The 22148-nt window shown below is 48.5% G+C and overlaps 1 protein-coding gene across 6 annotated transcripts in view; it reads left to right on the forward strand.

The window, feature by feature from the left end:
* The window catches only part of LOC119175757 (U-scoloptoxin(11)-Sm5a), a 248667-nt gene that overhangs the window by 64353 nt on the left and 162166 nt on the right, over positions 1 to 22148 (forward strand). For 3 of the 6 annotated variants that reach the window (XM_075876116.1, XM_037426712.2, XM_037426713.2), the window contains exon 2: positions 21252 to 21371. The exons of the other annotated variants lie outside the window; for them this stretch is intronic. The gene's annotated coding sequence lies outside the window, so the exon portion shown is untranslated. The remainder of the gene's footprint in view (positions 1 to 21251; positions 21372 to 22148) is intronic. 6 annotated transcript variants of the gene reach the window in all.

Below are 22148 nucleotides of genomic sequence, written 5' to 3' on the forward strand. Positions count from 1 at the left end.
TTTATGCGCAGCGAATGAAACCAGGAGGAACGCCTCCATTTTCACTTTCAACTGCATCCACCGGCTATATCTTCTCTTCAAACAAATTCCTCTCGAAAGATTCAATTTGAGCGTGAAACTTGTTGAAGTGTCATTCGGGAACCAAGTTTCAAACTAAAGTGATTTGGAAGCGAATTCTGAGAAGCGTCTTTTTTGTTGACCCTTGACAGGTGGCTTTAAATCTTGGTTCATTTACTCTTGTTCGGATCACTTTATTATTGTATTTTCCCCCCACGGGATCCTAAGCTTTCGATCTCTAGGGTATTCAGAAATCGCGAAATCCTTTTCGGCATTGTTAAGCGAAATCTGTCTATTCAGCTTCGAGCGAGCGCAATTCTTTTGGGGCCACGAAAAGAAATGCAAAGCGTCCCTGGAAAACAAAACATGAAACTCTTCAAGCAAAAAAGAAAAGAAGAGAAGCAAACACGACACTCTCAGGACGCTCGAAACCACTTCGCACGCACAACCTATGGCAGTGCCTTTCTAAAACTCCTTTGGCACATTCGCGTTTGCTCAGCAAATGCAAAAAAAAAAAGCTAACAAAGATTGCTACACCCGATGAGTGCCCTGTTTCGTCTCTTCTTTTATCAAGTCAAATGACCGGTAGTGATTCGAACGTCTAGCTTGACTCATTGCAATCTGGAACAGAGTAATATTCATTACGACATTCCTCGTGGGTGGCCACTCTGCAGTATGAACTCCAGTTTCGCGATAAACTCTGGCCTTACGAATGCTTTCTTCTCGCTTATTTGTTTCACTTCTTTAATAGGGGCGAAGCTCCTAAAGGCGTGGGTCGGTCGTACCCTGAATGTGTGCATGCATGTAGTAACTACCTCACATCATATCCAAGGAGTGAATGATGATGAGTGGGGCCAAGCATTCGTCAGTCCGTCCGTCCGTTCTTGCTTCCGTACGTCCGTGCTTCCGTCTGTGCGTCCATTCATGCGTCCGTCCGTGTGTCAAACAGACAGAGAGATGCTCCACTTATCATAATTCACTCCATAGATAAGCTGTGATTATTGGCATATCCACGAAGTGGATGATGATGAGCGGGGCGAAGTTCGGAGAGTTTTATTGGGAAACCGGGAATCATCCACTGGCCGCGTCCGTCCGTCGCATGTCTGTCTGTCGGTTTGACTCACGAACGGATGGATGCATGGACAGCCGGACGCACGGGCGGACGGACGGATGGACGCATAGACGAACGCAGAAATGGGTGCATGGACAAACGGAGGGACGCTCAGACGGACGCACGGACGAACGGATGGATGGATGGACGCAAGAACGAACGAACGAACGAACGAACGAACGAACGAACGAACGAACGAACGCTTCGCCCCACTCATTATCATTCACTCCGTGGATAAGCCCCGCCGCGGTCGTATAGTGGCTGAGGTACTCGGCTACTGACCCGCAGGTCGCGGGATTGAATCCCGGCTGCGGCGGCTGCATTTTCGATGAAGGCGGAAATGTTGTAGGCCCGTGTGCTCAGATTTGGGCGCACGTTAAAGAACCCCAGGTGGTCAAAATTTCCGGAGCCCTCCACTACAGCGTCTCTCATAATCATATGGTGGTTTGGGGACGTTAAACCCCACACATCAATCAATAAACTCCGTGGATAAGCTGCAATTTTCCCCGTTCGCCGCTCTCTCGTGCGCCGCCATCATTCTCTCTGAGTGTCCCCTGACTTCCCCAACAACTCTGCGTTACATGTATGCAAATCTGCGTTAGCGTTGCAGCGCAGTTTGCGTTGGGAGCTGTGAAATATACAGTTAGGAGAACGAAATAAAGATGGGAACGTATTTTGTTGCTATACACTGCAGTTTCTCCATTCATGTGGCTACTCAGTAGCTAGAAAACCGGATGCCCCGATTTCTGCTTAACTTTTTTCCCTTTCCCTTATTTTATTCTCTCTCTCTCTGTATATATATATATATATATATATATATATATATATATATATATATATATATATATATATATATATATATATATGTATATATATATATATATATATATATATATATATATATACGAGCGGCTCATTTGGTATGCAGGGGGCTAGAAAAAGCAAGCATTTCTACAGGATTTTCAACTCTACTAATTGTTGCTAGTCTAATCAGCTGAATTAATGGCCGCTTCAATGTTACAAAACGTCAGTGTAACTGTTCATAGTTCGTGATTTGGAGTGGCCCATGCCCACCAGCTCACGGTAAAGCAGTAAGACACGACTGTGACATTAAAAGGGCCCGGCGACGATTCTTCATCACAGTCAGCAAACGTTGCCCATCGGTTGTCGAGGCACCTGACTACATAGCGCAGCACATGGCCTCGAATTTCGAATAATTCTTAAGGTCGGCTAGATATCACTCCCTCTACTGTCGACAAATGTTGCCATATACTCAAATGAACGTGGCAAATACTCAAAATTACGATCACACGCTGCTTTGGGCATCGTCAGCTGCATAGGCACGGTGGCCGTGGCCTTGACCTGGAGAAGGCCTTTGAGAACATCAAGCACGAATTCCTCCGGGAGACGGTGGCGAAACTCGAGCTTGGGCCCAGGCTTTACGACTACATCAGGTTATTTTTGTCTGGAAGAAAAGCGAAGCTGCGCATCGGGAACTTCTCCGAAGACGTTCTACTCGGACATCGAGGCACGCCCCTGGGTTCTGTGATTTTTTTGGTGCTGTTCAATCTCTGCATGATTTGACTGTCGGAAAGACTGGCTAGCGTCAACGGCATCAAGCGTATCATCTACGCCGACGACATTTGGATGTGGTGCGTTGACGGCAGTGAAGGCCGGGTGCAAGATGCACCCGACGGTACTCAGATGCTCACCCCCCAAGTCGGAGCTCCGGCTCTACAGAAAGGAACGGGGCGCACGACATAAGGGATCATGGAAACCGGTCGAAGAAAGCGGTATAAACATTTACACCAGTGACGGGGGGGGGGGGGAATCACGAGGGTGGACACCATCGAGATCCTCGGCATGCATGTTCATTAAACTAAAAGTTGTCAACAGCCCCGCTCTGCGGAAGATCGTCGCCAAGACTGACAACGCTTTCCGACTCGGCAAAATCATCTCCGGGTAAAACAGAAGCCTTAAGGAGGACAATTTGTTAAGGTCAATCAATGCGTTTGTGCTCTACCACGTTATCTACACCCCTGTCATGCAAAACTGGCTTGTGCCTGAGTGGGATAAGCTTGCGCTCGACGTTATTATCAGAAAAATTGTCAAGAAAGCTTCGGGGCTTCCCGTACGCACACACCGAGACCTGTGCTCGCGCTCGATGTGCACAACTCGGCTGCCGAGATGGCGGAAGTGCAACAAGGCTCACAGCTGGCTAGGCTGTCCACTACGAGGGCCGATCGGCGGATATACTGGGCAAGCAGGGTTTCAACCCAGTGGCGCTGCAAACTAATAGCGTGCATATATCGAAACATGTACAGGAAAACGTCATGGTTGCCCCAATACCCCGCAACACTCACCCTACGAGGGGCTTCGTCGGGCGAGGGCGACAGCTCTACTGAAGAAACTGGGAAAAGGCAGTGAGAATTCAAGTTTCGTTGACGCTGCAGCCTATCGAGATGGCGAAAATCTCGCACTTGCGGTCGTGGACCAGACGGGCTCAACTGCGAATGGCGCCACGGCCCACGGTACGCACAATGAACCCCCAGGTGGCCGAACAAGTGGCCATCACATTCGCTCTGCTAAATGGTCGGTGCGAAGAGGTGTACAGCGAATCCAAATCCGCAGTCAGAGCCTTTCAAAATGGCCGTAAATCTAAACAGGCCACCAGGATCTTGAAGAGCTTCACCAGCAATGGGATTGTACCTCACACCATATATTGGTTCATCCCGCGGGTCGGCTCAGTAAACGGCATCGCACTGAACCCGAACGAGTCGGCCCACACAGCAGCCCGCGTGTTCACCGGCCACGCTGCTCTCGACCTGGGTGACGGATCCAGTGCTGTCGACACGGGACGTTAAAGACACTCCTACGACATACAATGAGATTACCGAATATTACTGCAAAGCGAGGCGGGCTTTCCCTTATGCCACATTCAAAACTCAATAGAGCACAGGCCGTCTCATTTCGCTTGCTTCAAACCCATTCATACCCGTCGTTCGCATACCTAAATGAAATTTATCCCCGTAAATTTCCCGACGCAGCATGCGCTGTTTGCAGGCGGACTGCTACATTAGCACACATGCTCTGGGAGTGCGGGTCGCTTGGAACGCGTCTTATAGCAAAGTCGAGTGGGAGCTGCTTCTGCTCAGCCGAGAACTTCAGGACCGAATCCTAGCCGTCCACTGCATCCGCGACCGGTCCGTCAAACTGAAGGTGCTGGTCCATGGGAGTAACCGCGTGGCGTGTGGCAACCTCAGCACCTCACTGGACTATAATAAAGCTGTTCTCACTCACTCCCGTGCCCGTGCTCGTGATCACACTACAAATAAACATACAACAAATAAATAAGTATACTGAAGGTCATGAAGCGCGTGTGACGTAACATCCTTCCTCTGAGCCATCACCCCCTTTCTTAGCTTTCAGCGCGTTCGATGGCACGAAAGAAGAAAACATTCACAGCGGGTGACAAATACTTAGAACTCCGCTTCTATTAGACGGATTTAAAAAAAATCGGTAGTCGACTTGTGAGGCAAGAAATCCTTCAAACAAATCGCTTGACGGTTACTTGGAAAAGACGTGGCTTGTAGCACTGGTGTCTTGTCCTATTGCTATTCTTGTGCCGTCGCCAAACCGGTCATTTAGTACAGCTTAGTTAAACGATAACCTCCCCTGAGTTTTCCAAGCCGGAAAGTGGCCTCGACAAAATCATGTGAACGTACGATCAGTACGGTAACCAAGCGCCACCAGTAGGCCGAGGAACGCGAACGCCACAATGACGATGTGAAGAGGCAATTCGCGCGCCTCGAGCCACGCTTGATCGGTCTCGCGATACTTTTTGCTTCGTTCCGTGCTGAGGCCGCGATATCGTTCAGGGCCACTTTCGTAACAGATTTGATTGATTGATATGGGGGGGGGGGGTTTAACGTCCCAAAACCACCATATGATTATGAGAGACGGCGTAGTGGAGTGCCCGGTCTCTTTCGATGTAACACTCACCGCAGAACGCTACATCAGCGAAATACTAAATGGCCCACTGAGTGACTTCACCTGCAACCTCCCTCGAGCACAGCTTGGTAATAGGGAGTTTTAGCTTGTACGTACACTTCTTTACGTTACCGTGTTACCGGATACCGGATAGAATCTGCGCATGCGCGGTTCTTTACGGAACGTAAACCTTTACGTTTCCCGCCGGATCTGGTTTAAAAGTTTACGTTTCCTGCCATATAGACTTTACGTTTACAACCTTATCTCGCAAATCCACATTCGTTCGTAGAAACTTGTGGTATGCGCATTGCGGGGACTCGAACCGTCGAGTTGCTATAAGCAGAAGTAGCTGAAGTGCTAGCGCCAATGGCCATTACATTGTTTCAGCTGGATTACCAAAGCTAGAATGGTCTAGGACATAAATGCCGTAAACGTGCGAAATCCAGAGAAGCTGGATAGGTGGCGCCATCTAGCGGGACGATAGTGAACCAGGTAATCACAAAATTGTTATTGCAGAAACATTGTGCATTGTACGTCTGATGCAAAAAACGCGCAGCGCCGTTATTACGAATGAGTTACTTTTTTAATCATTTTCACCTCAAAAACATTACGCGTAAGCCAACGTGTTCATTACTGTGGTTGCACGAAATGTCACAAGATGTCGACACCATCGTTGCATTAGCCTTGTATTTTTCACTTTTTCGCGCATATGAGGATACTGTACGCAATAAAAGAACGTCTCGTGATTTCACTTCAATGGTGATTCAATCATATGTAAGGTGAATGCAGTTTATATGCAGCTAGCATCACCATTTATGGTTTGCGAAAACGTAAAGGTATACGCGTTTACGTACGTACGTGAAAATTTACGTATGAGGAGCTAACACGTTGAAAGATATCCGTTCCGGTAAGACGGTAAACGCGAACCGGTATCCCGTAACACGTTAACGTAAAGAAGTATACGTACAAGCTAAAACTCCCTAATGTCTGGTTCCAGCAATAGGGAGCTCCTCCGCACAGTTGCGCGCGGACTCAAACGTGGCTTGATCGAGAATTTTCCGAGAAATGAATCGGCCGTCTTGGACCTGTAGAGTGGCCCGCAAGATCCCCAGATTTGACTCCGCTAGATTTCTTTCTATGGGGATACGTTAAAGACCACGTCTACACTGAAGCCTCGACAACGCCCGCAAGACTGAAGTCTAAAATAGCAGATGCGTGCCACTCTAATACTCCACGATTGCTGCGAAACGCGACAGAAAATGTGCTGACTCGATGTTGATTGTGTATAGAGGCTAATGGAGGGCTGTTTGAGCACGATATGTAACTGCCCACGATGTGTCAATAAAAGCGCTTTGGACTTTGCAATTGCGCTAATCTCTTTCCCAACACCTTGCTTTCCTACTATTTAAGAGTTAGCTATAAGAACACAGAACACTGTTTCATTTGTTCTGTTTATTTATATGCACTGTGCTCTAACAGACTGGTGCTAAACATGAATTTCTAACTTGTAACGAAGTACGAGCAATAAAGTTTTTAACCCACAGCCAATCCTGCCATAATCCTTGCAAGTATCCAGTAGAGCAATCGTACGTAATCTCCCCTCCCCTACGACCCCCCCGCCCCATCAAAAAAAAAAAAAACTTCTGGAATAATTACCGTTGAAGTTTTTATATCCTTTCTTTATCAAAATGTCACCCTCTTCCTTACCATCGTGTTCGTTGTTGGCCCAAAAAGAAAAGAAAAAAAGCCCATGCTGCGTGAAATTCTGCCTTTGGTCTCGTAAAAGTGTGGCAACTTGGCTAGTTGGTATGGCATGACGATAGTTACAGCGCGAGAACAAAACGACGACACAGAGACAAGAAGGACACGAAAAACACGAGCACGTGGCGGCCGCTTTTTCGTCGAAGTCATTGTTTTCGTTTCTTTCTTTCTTCTCCTCCCACTTTTTCATTTTTTTGAATGGCATCTTCCAACCATCGCTTAAAGAGCCACTCACCAGGCTACCGAAATAAAAATAAAAGAGCGCAATATTTTTTCCTTATACTTCTCGTCCTTCTTGGCGCACCACTGTGACGTAGACGGTAGTTCCGTGACGTCTACAGCGTACATGCTCTCGATTGACTGATATACGCGAACTATCACATGTGATTTGTCTCCTTCACTGCTTTTCCATGCAGCCACCCATCTGTTCTTCTTTGTCTCGCACGAATATTGTGCACAATCAACCGATTAAGCTTCATTTTTTTTGTGTTTACAACTGCGCAAGCGGCGATAACAGCGTGCAGCTGAGAAGCACGAAATCTGATTAGGATCTAGCGCTTAGTGCTGATATTCTTCACGTGCATTAAAAAACAAAGGGGCAAGGAGGATGCATCGTGCGTATGAAGGAGAGAAGAGAATCACCCCCTCGTCTTTAAACGTTGAGTTGTGAGTGGCCCTTTAATGTCCATCGTAGTCACCGATAGCCTGTTCAAGCGACCTTTGTGCGCGAGAAGCTTTCGCTCATTCGTTCATCATTTGAGGGCAATCAAAGCGCCACTCGTTAGGCGGCAATCACGTGGTATTTTTTGAATTTCGCGCACTTTATCCTAACCCTGAAAAAAAATTTAACAGTGTTGTTATATTACCGTAAATTGAAAATTTAGTTATTTCTGGATAAGAGCTACAGCCCCGCCGCGGTGGTCTAGTGGCTAAGGTACTCGGCTGCTGACCCGCAGGTCGCGGGTTCAAATCCCGGCTGCGGCAGCTGCATTTTGGATGGAAGCGGAAATGTCACAGGCCCGCGTACTCAGATTTGGGTGCACGTCAAAGAAACCCAGGTGGTCAAAATTTCCGGAGCCCTCCACTACGGCGTCTCTCATAATCATATATTGGTTTTGGGACGTTAAACCCCACAAATCAATCATGGATAAGAGCTACAAGCTCTGTATCGAAATTGTTTCACTAGAGTCAGTATTTAGGAAGTTTTACAACCAACTTTTGTTAATTACCGTGATTGGTGGATCAAAAGAAAATATTCTGACACGGTACATACAGCTATGAACAATGCCGCGCTAGTTAGAAATGCGTAGCGCTCAATTTAAATTTTTTTATTGCTCGATGCTTTTTAGCTAAAACACCCTGTATGTTATTCTATGGAACAACTGTCACAATTCTTAGTTCTTCGTATGTGAGCAGCTCGCTCCTTCTGTAAACGCGGCCATGGCAGCGAGCGAAGTTACCTTCGCGCTCTCTTTAACCACTGTAACTTAAAAGCAAACCTGCTGTGGAAGCAGAAGAGGCACAACGCGCCCGAATCACTAGATAATCGTGTGCGCCGCAATGCGTGGGGCGACGACGTCTCGGGCGCACGAAACGCGTGACTTTCGCGCCATCTCGCAACAGATGACAAAAACGCGCTGAAGTTGCTGAACTCTGAGGACCGCCAACAGTATATGATGTATATAAATAGCTCACTGTTAGCAAGTTGAACAACGTATGCTCTGTGGCGTAGTGGTTTCGCGTCGCGCGTTGCAGAGCGAGAGGTCGTAGGTTCGACAGCTAAACATTCTTCTCGTTTTCATCTCTTTACAATCTGTTGGTATATATTTCGCAACGTCATATCCATGACGGAAATACGTTAGGGAAGCTGTGGCGGAGTGCGGCATGAAACACTATTGTGTTAAAAATATCCAACAAAAAAGTAGTATGGGCCCCTATGCTGAATGTTACACAGCCAGAAGTTTCCGAGTTGGTTAGTCTACAAAAGTACCCCCTCCCCCTTCCTAACTATTCAGATATCACTGTGCATTTTAACTGGAAGCTACAATGTGTAATGGGGACAATGTCGCTACTTACTTTAGAAACTGGCGAAAGAAATCTAAATGTGCACAGAATAGCCTTCAGAAGAGCCCAGCGTAGTTTTGACTAATTATTGCTACGAGAGGCTTTAGCGAGCTCATTAGGGAAAAAAAGAGTGCATGAGGTGTCCGCTAATGACCTGCGACCTTTCAAATCGCTGTATAGCGCCTCCCCATACACCTGTTTTAGACTCGGTGCCGTCGTAATTTTGCCGCGTCTATTTAGAAGAGCCCCTCCGAAAGACCGTCCAGAGGACTCGGTCGCTTTTCATCAAAACCTTGTTAATAATTTATTTTCTTATTAACTTATGAACGCTCGTTAGCACGTGCCTGGATATAACGCAGTCGAGTAACTTGGCTTCATAAAGTATGATCAGAGAAAGTAGGGTCTTATCCTTTCCCAGCGTCTCTAATGCTGGAACTATGGACCTCACTACCGCGGTCCACTGATATCCCTGACACTGTTGTACTTACAATAGCGCCGTGCATGAAAATTAGGATGCGAAATATCTGAGCATCCACTACAACAGATATATTTCACACCTGTGGGTGATATTTTACTAAACTAGCTTTGCAAACGAGTTCCGCTTTCATTGCTAAACGCGTAAGTACGCTTCCACACTCATAAATAAAACTGAGCATTCTTTTGCTAGTCTGGAACAGCTTCTAGGTTTATTTATTCATTTATTTATTTATTTACTTATTTATTTATAGTCAAGCACGTTGCTTGGCATTTCGATGGAGGCAAAATGTTCCGTGTAGTTAGATCTTGGCGGACGCTAAAGATGGTCAAAATGACCGGAGCACTCCACACGGGCATCGCTCACAATCATCTTGTAGTTTTGGGACATAAAACATCACCAATTATCCTGAAGGTACCTTTATATTCAAATTTGCGAAACTCTAATTCCAGCACAATCAACTGTTGGGCCATTTTGGTGCATGTCTGAATTCAATAGCCTATTTTCGCGCCGAAATCACGACCACACACAAAAAAGCAAGCACATATACAGGACGACCGCTGTTCAACCGAGTCTGTCCGCCTCGGTAGAACAGTGGCTATGATGCTCGGCAGCAGACACTTCGACCGCCGCGAATTCCATCCCGGCCGTGGCGGTCGCATTTAAGTTGAGTCAAAATGGTAGAGGCCAGTGTATTGTGCGACATCAATCCACGTTAGAGAACACCAGATAATCGAAATTTGCGGAGCCCTCCGCTCCGACGTCTCTCATAATCGTAGGCTGGTTTGGGGACCTAAAAGGCCAGATATCACTATTAAATGCAAAGCACTTCTTTGTGAGCTGTGGCGACGTTGAGCGTATCTATCTATCTATCAATCTATCAATCAATCTATCAATCAATCTATCAATCAATCTATCAATCAATCAATCAATCTATCTATCAATCTATCTATCAATCTATCAATCTATCTATCAATCTATCTATCAATCTATCTATCAATCTATCAATCTATCAATCTATCTATCTATCTATCTATCTATCTATCTATCAATCTATCAATCTATCAATCTATCTATCTATCTATCTATCTATCTATCTATCTATCTATCTATCTATCTATCTATCTATCTATCTATCTATCTATCTATCTATCTATCTATCTATCTATCTATCTATCTATCAATCTATCTATCTATCTATCTATCTATCTATCTATCTATCTCTCTATCTATCTATCTATCTATCTATCTATCTATCTATCTATCTATCTATCTATCTATCTATCTATCTATCTATCTATCTATCTATCTATCTATCTATCTAGCCGCTTACGATTGGGTGCTCTCATTATCATCCCCTTAACTTGGCGTGAACCAAAATTAGCATGGGAGGGTAAGATGGTTTGACGAATATGACGCGCTCGTCAAAACATGAGTAATGTCACATTCCTGTCGCGTACGTCGTCTAACACTTCTCACCAGACAGTGGCACATACCCACGGGCGAGTATGTGCCACTAATGTGCGTGTATGTACGAAAGGTGATTGACACTTATTATCTACCGAGAAAAGACGACAGCACACATGGGCAGTTTTAACGCGCGAGCGTTACGAAATACCTAACATCTGTAGCGTCGACCCAACGAATCCAACGAATGAATCGAACCGAAGCATTCTGCGTGACAACGAAACATTCTACCACAAAGCCAGGTCTCGGAACTAGTTTTTAGATAGACTCTAGTCTTCGTGAAACGTCAATAGTCGTTGCAGTCCCGCCTATCCAAATTTAAAAACATTACGTATGTGCTCCTTTGATACAGCCGTCACATCGGGTTAACGTCAATTGTGGTTAGTCGCCATGCACTGAAGTTGACTTATGTAACGGTGTCCAAGGCCAGCATCCTCGCGAGCATCATCCCGTCATATCAGCTTTCTAATACGCATGTTCCTGTTGGCATCAATGCGCAAGTGCAAACAACTGGTTATATAAACATCTGCAACTCTTCAACATATGTCTGTGTGTGCGACATTTGCACAGTGTTAATTTTCAAGAAAGAGAACACGGGAGTGCGTGGCCTACGCGCTCAGGCGGCTGCTGGCAGCGCGCTCAAGTGGAAGCGATAGCAACCACAGCCTCTTTTCGCGTCATCTCACGGCGAGCAAAACAACCATTCGTTGCTGATATATAACGGCAAGATTGCAATTCCCTCCCCCTTCAAGGCGATTACTTGAGCGCGTAATCGCCTTGAAGGGGGAGGGGTTGCAATCTTGCCGTTCTGTATCAGCAACGAATGGTTGTTTTGCTCGCCGTGAGATGACGCGAAAAGAGACTGTGGTTGCTATCGCTCCCACTTGAGCGCGCTACCAGCAGCCGCCTGAGCGCGCAGGGCACGAGCTCCCGTGTTCTCTTTCGTAAAAATTGACACTGTACATATATTTAGCGTCATTTCATGATGTGTCACTCAATAAAATATATTGCGACACGCTCACTTTCTCTCCGCATGCTGCGCATAACGTCGATTCCCAAGGTATGTGGGATCTGCCGAATTTTTATTATTTCGAGACGCAGCGGGATCATCGAAACATGTATCCGCTTATCAGACCACGTTCGAACGTTTGTTACAAGAACGAAGCCTCCAGCACTACGTTGTTATCGTATTTTAAAAACAGGCCAGACGCTTTTTCATGACGATCTTGTAACGTGGCGTGTGGTACCATCACGATCAACCGGCTGCCTTACGCAATGTAATGTTTTGTCTATCGCCCGCTCGTAACGTTTGCGATGAATGGCAGCATTCACGGACGAGGCTACAGAAATCTGTTGGCGCCACTTTTGCCAATACCTGCGGTGGCTACGAGGCGCCATAAACAGCGTCGTATAAGGGGGCCATTAGGAACCCGCGCGGCTCTGGTGCTCTGGTTTAGCGCGTTCAGCGAGCAAACACGGCGCCTATTCGATAACGTCACCCCGAGGACAGGGCCGTGTGCGGGGAGCGCGCCAGGCCAGCGTCGTTATACGGTGCGGCCTCGAACATGCTCTTCGCGCAAGAATTCACGTGAGCACAAATAGCGATCCAGCCGAGTGTTGAGAAGCAAGGGTGCGTTTGTGTGATGCCCCCCCCCCCCCCCCCGCTTTGCTTTTTGTACCTTAACGTGCCATACAAATCATTCGTGATTCAGCATGCTAGGACAGTGCTCTCTTTCCTTCCTCTACGCGAGATAGAAAATACATGAAAAAAGTTAAGCCCCACTTGTTATTTACTGCACGCACACGGAAAAGTAGAAAGTGTGTCGGCCGGCTATGTTATATTGGAGAGTTGAGAACTACTTATGCAGTTATAAACACGCGAACATGAATTCTAGAATTAAATGTGAAGAGAAAAACCGGCAAATCAAAGCCGGGAAAAACTCGTTAACACTGGCATTGAATTCATGCACGGTTAAAGAGGAAAAAAAAGAAGCATCAAGCTGACTGATTATAGAGCCAACGAAAGCAGAGCAGAAATTTGTAGCTTTTGGTACACATGCACACACACACACACGAAAAAAACTACGTGCCTTTCGTGGATGTTGAAACCACAGCTTCAAAATTAAAGCTCGACTTATTACGTTGGTTGCATTTTCAGTGCTCAAGGCGGAGAAGAAAGGGACAAAGAGAGCGGAAATACCAATTAAAAGTGAGAACGCTGGTCTTCAATTGATTTTACTACGGAGAAAGAACAGTGTTTTTGCTGAATGTCCATGCACAAACGGACGCTAGAACAGCTATTCCGGCGCATACATAAAACCACTCCTCCCCCGTCATGGTAGTCTAGTGGCTAAAGTATTCGGCTGCTGTCCCGCAGGTCACGGGATCGAATCCCGGCTGCGGCGGCTGCATTTCTGATGGAGGCGGAAATGTTGTAGGCCCGTGTACTCAGATTTGGGTGCACGTTAAAAAAACCCAGGTGGTGTCTCTCATAAGCATATGGTGGTTTCGGGACGTTAAACCTCACATGCCCATCAATCAGTGCATGCTGAAGAACACCAGATGCTCCACATTTCCAAAGCCCTTCACTACGCCGTTTTTTGTAACCATGTCGTTACATTTGGACGTACTGATACCCCATATAAAATTATGCAATAAACTACCTCTGTGCCGCAGATGAAAGAGAGTGAAGTTTACAGCACACGTAACCTGCGTGGTACAGGAATGAATAATGGCCACTTGGTACGCGAAATCTGAAAACCTGCTCACCGCGCGTTTGAGGTTAGCTCCTGAATGCATGCCTAACATTTCTTGTTCTGGCAACGCATGAACAGTCAGCATAAAAACTGTTGCTTCCGAGTAAATAAATCGGCTGAACACCAGCGTTCTTACTGCTGTTCTTTAGTATTCACTGTCTATTCGTTTCGCCCCCTATTTTGACAAGCGCTGGAAGACCTCACGATTCAAAGTAGCTCAGCTTTTAAGCGTTGTACAAAGAGCGTAACACGTATTTCGTGTTCTTCGTGTAATCTTCTCATCACTCAACTTGAATACAAATATAAATCTATATTTATATTAAATTGGTTACATTGATATATGTACAAAAAACCTCGTAAGGTAGTCATGGAACATATTCGTTCCCAATTACACAAAAAGGTGAGGTAGTAGACCAGTCATAATCTAAAGAAAAGCTGCGTGTGCGAAAAATCAAAAGAATTTGTTTTCTTTTCTAAGACAAGCGGCCAGTTCAGAGCATAATGCGTCGAGCTCTGAATCGCGTCAATTAGCGATATTGATCAGGAGCCAATAACTTCATACTGATTGATATGACGTCAGTTGCATAGATACTGATAATATTGTCACGGGGTCGTGACGTGGCCGAAGACAGGAGACTTCTTGTTGGTATTTAACTGTTTATTTGGGCGAACCTGTGCCCGGTAAACAGAAAGTCCAATTACAGCAGCAGTCTCGCACAGATAACAGTCTCAGACTGATAGCGGTGAACGGAGCGTCGGCCTTCGATCAACTACTGACAAGCGGCGAAGCGCGTCGGCATTTATACTCACGCCGTAGAATGTTCTAGCGCTACCGCTGGCGGCGGCGTACGTTCCAGAACAATCTGTACCATTCGCACAGTGGGCGTGATCTTATCGAAATGATCTACTACAATCCGGAACCCTCTCGAAAACTGCAGGCGCGGTTTGCGCTGAGAATCGTGTGGTGTTTTGGGACGATAACAAAAGCTTGGGAAATGGAACGTGGCATTGCCCCCATCTGAAAAAGGCATCGTCTCGATGCTTTAACTAAAGATGAAGGTACAATAATAATGCAATAAAGTACAATGAATAAATTACAATACAACAATATTACAAAAAAACACTGTTTCAGTTTGTTAACGCGCATGAAACGGCTTTAGGCGTGCGACATGGACGACTTCAGGTCGCGATCGGCGTCGTTGAGAGTTCGAGATGCCGTCGGGGACAACCTCGTAATCAAGTGGGCCGAGACGTTGAACCACCCTGTACGGTCCGAAGTACCGTCGCAGAAGCTTTTCACTTGGTCCACGTCGGCGTATCGGCGTCCACACCCAAACACGTTCACCGGGCTGGTATTCCACGAAGCGTCGTCGAAGGTTGTAACGGTGGCTGTCGGTCGTCTGCTGATTCTTGATACGGAGCCGCGCAAGTTGTCGGGCCTCTTCGGCGCGATGAAGGTACTCGCTCTCACATCGAGGTTTTCTTCGTCGGTGACATTGGGTAACATAGCATCGAGCGTCGTTGCCGGGCTCCTTCCGTAGACCAATTTTTATGGAGATATCTGTGTCGTCTCCTGCACCGCCGTGTTGTATGCGAAGGTCACATACGGAAGAATGGCGTCCCACGTCGTGTGTTCGACATCGACGTACATTGACAGCATGTCGGCGATCGTCTTGTTAAGCCGCTCGGTGAGGCCGTTGGTCTGTGGGTGGTACGCTGTCGTCCGGCGGTGGTTTGTTTGGCTGTATGCCAAGATCGCTTGAGTTAAGTCGGCAGTGAATGCCGTTCCTCTGTCGGTGATAAGGACCTCCGGGGCGCCGTGACGTAGGACGATATTTTCGACGAAGAACTTAGCTACCTCGGATGCACTGCCTTTTGGCAGGGTTTTTGTCTCGGCGTAGCGGGTGAGGTAGTCGGTAGCTACCACGATCCACTTGTTTCCGAAAGTCGACGTCGGGAACGGCCCCAGTAGGTCCATACCAATCTGCTGGAAAGGTCGGCAAGGTGGATCGATTGGCTGCAGAAGTCCCGCTGGCCTTGTCGGCGGTGTCTTGCGTCGCTGACAGTCCCGGCATGTCCTCACATAACGAGTGACGTCGGTGGTAAGACGCGGCCAGTAGTACCTTTCTTGTATCCTCGCGAGCGTGCGAGAAACACCGAGGTGCCCTGCCGTCGGATCGTCGTGCAGGGCCTGCAGAAGTTCTGGTCGCAGAGCTGAAGGCACCAAAAGGAGGTACTAAACCCGAAGCGGTGAAAAGTTTTTCTTTTGTAGAAGACCGTTTCGTAGAAAAAACGACGCAAGTGCGCACTTGAATACCTTCGGGACTTCGGCGGTCCTGCCTTCGAGGTATTCTATTAGGGCCTTAAGTTCCGGGTCGGCCCGCTGTCCTTCAGCGAAGTCGTCGGTAGTGATCGTTCCCAAGAACCCAAGAAGTAGTCGTCATCCTGGTCGTCGGGTAGCGGTTGGTCGACAGGCGCACGAAAGAGACAGTCAGCGTCGGAGTGTTTTTTGCCGGACTTATAAATGACAGTAATGTCATATTCTTGAAGTCTCAGGCTCCATCGTGCGAGGCGACCTGAAGGGTCCTTCAAAGTGGCTAGCCAACACAAGGCGTGGTGGTCGCTCACAATTTTAAAGGGCCTGCCGTAGAGGTATGGGCGAAATTTCGACGTAGCCCAGATGATGGCGAGGCACTCCTTTTCTGTTGTGGAATAATTTGCTTCTGCTTTGGATAGCGATCGGCTGGCGTAACTAATAACCCTTTCAAGTCCGTCAGCCCTCTGCACAAGAACGGCGCCAAGACCTACGCTGCTTGCGTCAGTATGTATCTCTGTCTCGGCGAATTCGTCGAAATGGGCAAGTAACGGAGGCGATGTTTAGTCTCCTGGAAAGCGTGTTCCTGTGGCGTTTCCCACTTGAACTCCACGTCGGCCTTGGTAAGGTTAGTGAGAGGATCGGCGATGCGGGCGAAGTTTTTCACGAACCGCCTATAATAGGCGCACAGGCCCAGAAATCGGCGCACGGCTTTCTTGTCAGTGGGCGGCGGGAAGTCGGCGATGGCGGCTGTTTTCCGTGGATCAGGACGAACTCCAGACTTGCTGATAACGTGCCCCAAAAACAAGAGCTCCTCATACGCAAATCTGCACTTTTCTGGCTTCAGTGTGAGTCCGGAAGTCTTGATGGCTTGAAGTACAGCTTCAAGGCGCCGATGATGCTCGTCGAAACTCGAGGAAAACACGACGACGTCGTCCAAGTACACAAGGCAAGTCTGCCACTTCAATCGTGCCAGTACTGTATCCATAACGCGTTGAAAAGTTGCAGGCGCTGAGCAAAGGCCGAAGGGCATCACCTTAAACTCGAAGAGGCCGTCCGGTGTTATAAACGCCGTCTTCTCTCGGTCTCTTTCGTCGACTTCGATTTGCCAATAGCCAGTCTTGAGGTCCATTGACGAAAAGTACTTGGCGCTATGGAGCCGATCAAGTGCGTCGTCTATTCGTGGGAGAGGATACACGTCCTTTCTTGTGATTTCGTTCAGGCGGCGATAATCGACGCAGAAACGTAGGGTCCCATCCTTTTTCTTCACTAACACCACGGAGGATGCCCATGGGGTCTTGGACGGCTGGATAATGTCATCCCGCAGCATTTCATCAACTTGTCTCTTCATGGCCTCACGTTCTCGCGTCGAAACCCTGTACGGACTCTGACGGAGTGGTCTGACATTTTCTTCGGTTATGATGCGATGTTTCGTGATGGGGGTCTGCCGAATTTTCGATGACGACGAAAAGCAATCTTCGTATTGCAGGAGCAGGGCCTTGAGCTGTTCTTGCTTATCGTTCGGAAGTCTGGGATTGACGTCGAAAGCTATGGGAGGGGCTTGGTTCCTCTGAGCAGGTTCCGCAGAATCGGCGAGGGCGAAAGCACTGGTGGCTTCGACAATTTCTTCAATGTATGCGACCGTTGTTCCTTTGTTCACATGTTTGTACTCATTGCTGAAATTCGTGAGCATAACCGTTGCTTTGCCTCTCCGCAGCTCTGCAATTCCTCTTGCGACGCAAATATTTCGGGTGACCAACAGATGCTGACTGCCTTCAACGACGCCTTTGAAGTCAGGTGATTCAGGAGCGGCGACTGAAATAATGACGCTTGAGCGAGGCGGAATGGTGACTTGTTCTTCCAGCACATTCAAGGCATGGTGTCCAGACGGCGTGCGCGGCGGTAGTGCTTCTTCTGTGGATAACGTTATCGACTTTGTTTTTAGGTTGATGACAGCACCATGGAGGCATAAGAAGTCCATGCCAAGGATGACATTTCTTGAGCAACGCTGTAGGACTATGAAGTCTGTAGGATAAATACGGCCGTTAATGGTGACTCTCGCTGTGCAGATTCCTGCAGGCGTTACGAGATGACCTCCGGCTGTGCGGATTTCAGGGCCTTTCCAAGCTGTCCTAACTTTCTTTAACTTCGCGGCGAACGACCCACTGATGACAGAATAGTCGGCTCCAGTATCGACGAGAGCGGTCACACTGTGGCCGTCGATAAGAACGTCGAGGTCGCTAGTTCGCCGTCTCGCATTACAGTTAGGGCGTGGCGTCGGGTCACGGCTGCGTCGGCTTGTTCCGCTGCTTCCATGTTGCGTCGTCAGGCCACCTTCGGTAAGTGAGCTTTCGCCGTCAGGGCTTTGCCTGGTTGGCGTCGTGTTCGGAAACCTCCGTCGCGGCGTCGTCATCGTCGGAGGATCTTCAGTACTTCGTCGCACAGCAACCGCACCTCCACCGGTTGCTGCCCTTAGTTTCCCGGATACGGGCTAGGAGACCGGCCCCGCGTTGGGCCAGAGTACTGTTGGTGGTGCGGTGACGTGCGGCGGCTGGGCGACGGCGAACGCGAAGGGCTTCGTGGTGTCCACCGAGTTCCTGTCAGGTAGTCGGCGATGTCACGTGGTCGTTCTCCTGGCTGTGGGCGCGGTGCATTGACAGCGAAGCCACGCAGTCCCATCTGTCGGTACTGGCAACGGCGGTATGTGTGTCCGGCCTCGCCGCAGTGGTAGCAGAGCGGGCGATGATCAGGGGTGCGCCAGACGTCAGTCTTCCTCGTTGCACTGCGCTGGGCCGCTGGCGAACGGTATGACGTCGGTGGGGGTGGTGGCGGCGGTGGCGTCTGTCGGCGGAAGTGCGATGGGGCGGCGTTTTGGCGTGGACGGGAAAGAGCGTTGTGGCGCAGTGCAGCGGCGTAGCTCATAGCTTCCGGCTCGGGCAGCGGTGCGTGGGGAATTTGAAGCGATTGCCGAACTTCTTCTCGCATAATGTCGGCGATTGAATCCACTTGAGGCTGCGCCGAAGGCAACAGCTTGCGTAGCTCTTCCCGCACGATCGCTCGGATCGTTTCACGCAGATCTCCGGAGATAGTGGCTTGAGCAGCAGCGCAGTCTGAAGTCAGGCGACGATTATACTGTCTGGTGCGCATGTCCAGGGTCTTTTCGATAGTGTTCGCTTCGGCTACAAATTCTTGGACGGTTTTCGGTGGGTTTCTGATCAGCCCCGCGAAGAGCTCCCGTTTGACCCCTCGCATGAGGAAACGAACTTTTTTCTCCTCAGGCATGTCTGGGTCAGCGTGACGGAATAGTCGGGTCATTTCTTCTGTGAAAATGGCGACATTTTCATTTGGTGGCTGAACCCGGGTCTCTAATAAAGCAGCGGCCCTCTCTTTTCGAGCGACGCTCGCGAACGTTTGCAGGAATGCCCCACAGAAAACATCCCACGTTCGGAGCGTGGACTCTCGATTTTCGAGCCAGGTCCTCGCGGTGTCTTCCAAATAGAAGAACACACGACGCAGCTTTTCGTCATGGTCCCAGTGGTTGAGGGCGGCCACACGGTCGTATGTTTCTAGCCAGGACTCCGGGTCTTCGAACGATGACCCATGAAAAATTGGTGGTTCCCTGGGTTGATGCATGACCATCGTGGGCTGGGACGCTGCGGTTGTCATTGTCGCTGCAGTCGCTGTCATGGCCTTGGTATTCCGCGCCTTGTCGTGTAGAAGCCCGTACTCCGGTGGTAGCCCTTGCTGTCGGCGGCTTGTTCGCTGCTCCTGGTTGGCGTCGGTGTATTCTCCGCGACGTGGGCTGGGTTCACGGCTTGACGGGGGCGTCCGGTACATGAACGAAGCAGCACCTCCACCAGACGTCACGGGGTCGTGACGTGGCCGAAGACAGGAGACTTCTTGTTGGGATTTAACTGTTTATTTGGGCGAACCTGTGCCCGGTAAACAGAAAGTCCAATTACAGCAGCAGTCTCGCACAGATAACAGTCTCAGACTGATAGCGGCGAACAGAGCGTCGGCCTTCGATCAACTACTGACAAGCGGCGAAGCGCGTCGGCATTTATACTCCCGCCGTCGAATGTTCTAGCGCTACCGCTGGCGGCGGCGTACGTTCCAGAACAATCTGTACCATTCGCACAGTGGGCGTGATCTTATCGAAATGATCTACTACAATCCGGAACCCTCTCGAAAACTGCAGGCGCGGTTTGCGCTGAGAATCGTGTGGTGTTTTGGGACGATAACAAAAGCTTGGGAAATGGAACGTGGCAATATGAAATCCGCGGCATGGCAATCTAAAGCGAAAACCTGTTGAGAGCCAGTTGCTTCACGTCTGGCTACATGATCACATGGGCGCTGACCACTTGTGCAAGGTGGCCAAACAAATACCTGAATAATGGTTGTGCGCATCTTGGGGAATATTGGACCTTTATCTGTTTCTCCTCTCTTCTGTCTTTTCTCGTGTAGTTAGGTTGCGACCGCCCTCGTTTGCGCCTAACATTTCATGACCCAGAGACAGCAATGGTGAAGCATATAGCGGATAGCGATAGGTAATTGTCCTAATATGACGGTGGTAAGTTGAACATGACCACGAAAGAACTAAGCAAGAGACGGTTAGAGGTTCGATGGTGGAAAAGCAGGCGGAAATGTCAAAACAGATAGTCCGAAAATTAGGGATAATATTGCAGCCGTAAAGCGCAGAGAGATGGATTGTACACTTGCGGTCTGTGGGTGTGCGTGTGTATATTGCTTTTGCTATAAGAAAAACGACTTAATTGAAGCATACGAGATATTAGGCTGAATCAAAAGATTCTAAAGAGTTTTTTTTTAACTTGTTGGCACATAGGTGCCAGCCCCGCTATAGATTGGGCACTTATAGCAACCACCCATTCATCTCAGTGAGACTGAAGAGACTATGAGGCTATAACACGTTACACAAGTTTATAGTACGAAAACGTCAGAACAGGCGAATGCTACGAGGATTTAGAGTCCATAAGGGAGAATTAGAACCGCGAGATGTTTCGAGGCTGCCGTCATCGGTCACAACCGTTCAGATCAACAAATGTCTAGGGTCACGTCCCTGTTTTGGCGTCTATACCACACTGACTTAGTTACGAAATTATTCAGTCTCGTTGATCTAGGGAATGTGTTTTCGGCCAGTCCGAACACGCACGCGGGCGTCGTCTGCGGCTCAACGCCACGTGCCTGTTGCCCTCGCTACTCGGTGCACACATGTGACGTTCGCCTCTCGATGCGCAGGGCGTGCCCGGTCTATAGGCAGCGCGGCGGGCTCAACTCGAAGCGAGCACCACAGAAGAGCCGGATCAGCCCGTTGACGTCACCAGTCGCAGGAGTTTTGCGTGCCTACAGCGCAGAGCTGTAAGTCTCCGCCTGATGGCACAAATCTCGCTCGCCCCCGCTGCCGTGGCTATACAACAAAGACAGAACGCGCGATTGGGGCAAAAAAGGGCGGCACAAAAGAAATGGGAGGGGGCCTCACAGAAAGACGGCTCGTGCGCACCACTTAGTGCCGTTTTTGTTACTCGAAAGTGTGCCTCTTTTTACCACCATTGTTCTAGTTTCTCTCGTTTTTAGTTCTTTTTTTCACGAGTAGGCTCCGTTTGTGCCGCCTTCTGATAGCGGGCTCGCATCAAGCTCACAATGAACGGTCACGTTATGGCGCGGTGAGCTTTTGCGAAGCAACTATACAGGTGTCACAGTTTGAATACACTAACGCTTCGTATTTGCACTGCGCGTTCCTTCTATGCTTGTTTTCCCACCTTTATGCGCCCGGAGTCTGAACTGCATACCGGAAGATAAACATTGCTTGTGCCCATACGCAAATGTAGCGTAGAGTTTTTCGTTCTTGCACAGAGAGTGAGGCACTTTGTTGGTAGATCTTTCGAGAAATGACAATAGAGCCAGATCTTTTCTTAAAAGCACGTCCGCCTCCGCATACTCCGCTTCGCGCTTTCCTGCGTAAGATTTTTACTGAAAATGCCCCAGTGTTTGCTTGCAAAGAAGTTTCTTTGGCAAGGTTTCCGGTAGGGTCATGCACGCGGGGTTTATCGGTATACTTTGCTCCAGGTGAAAAGGTGGGCTTTTTTACTTTTTTTTTCTGACAGATTAGGACCGGTGCAGTTCACATGCTGCCTA

This window comes from Rhipicephalus microplus, chromosome X, assembly GCF_043290135.1.
Source record: "Rhipicephalus microplus isolate Deutch F79 chromosome X, USDA_Rmic, whole genome shotgun sequence".
Taxonomy (NCBI): domain Eukaryota; kingdom Metazoa; phylum Arthropoda; class Arachnida; order Ixodida; family Ixodidae; genus Rhipicephalus; species Rhipicephalus microplus.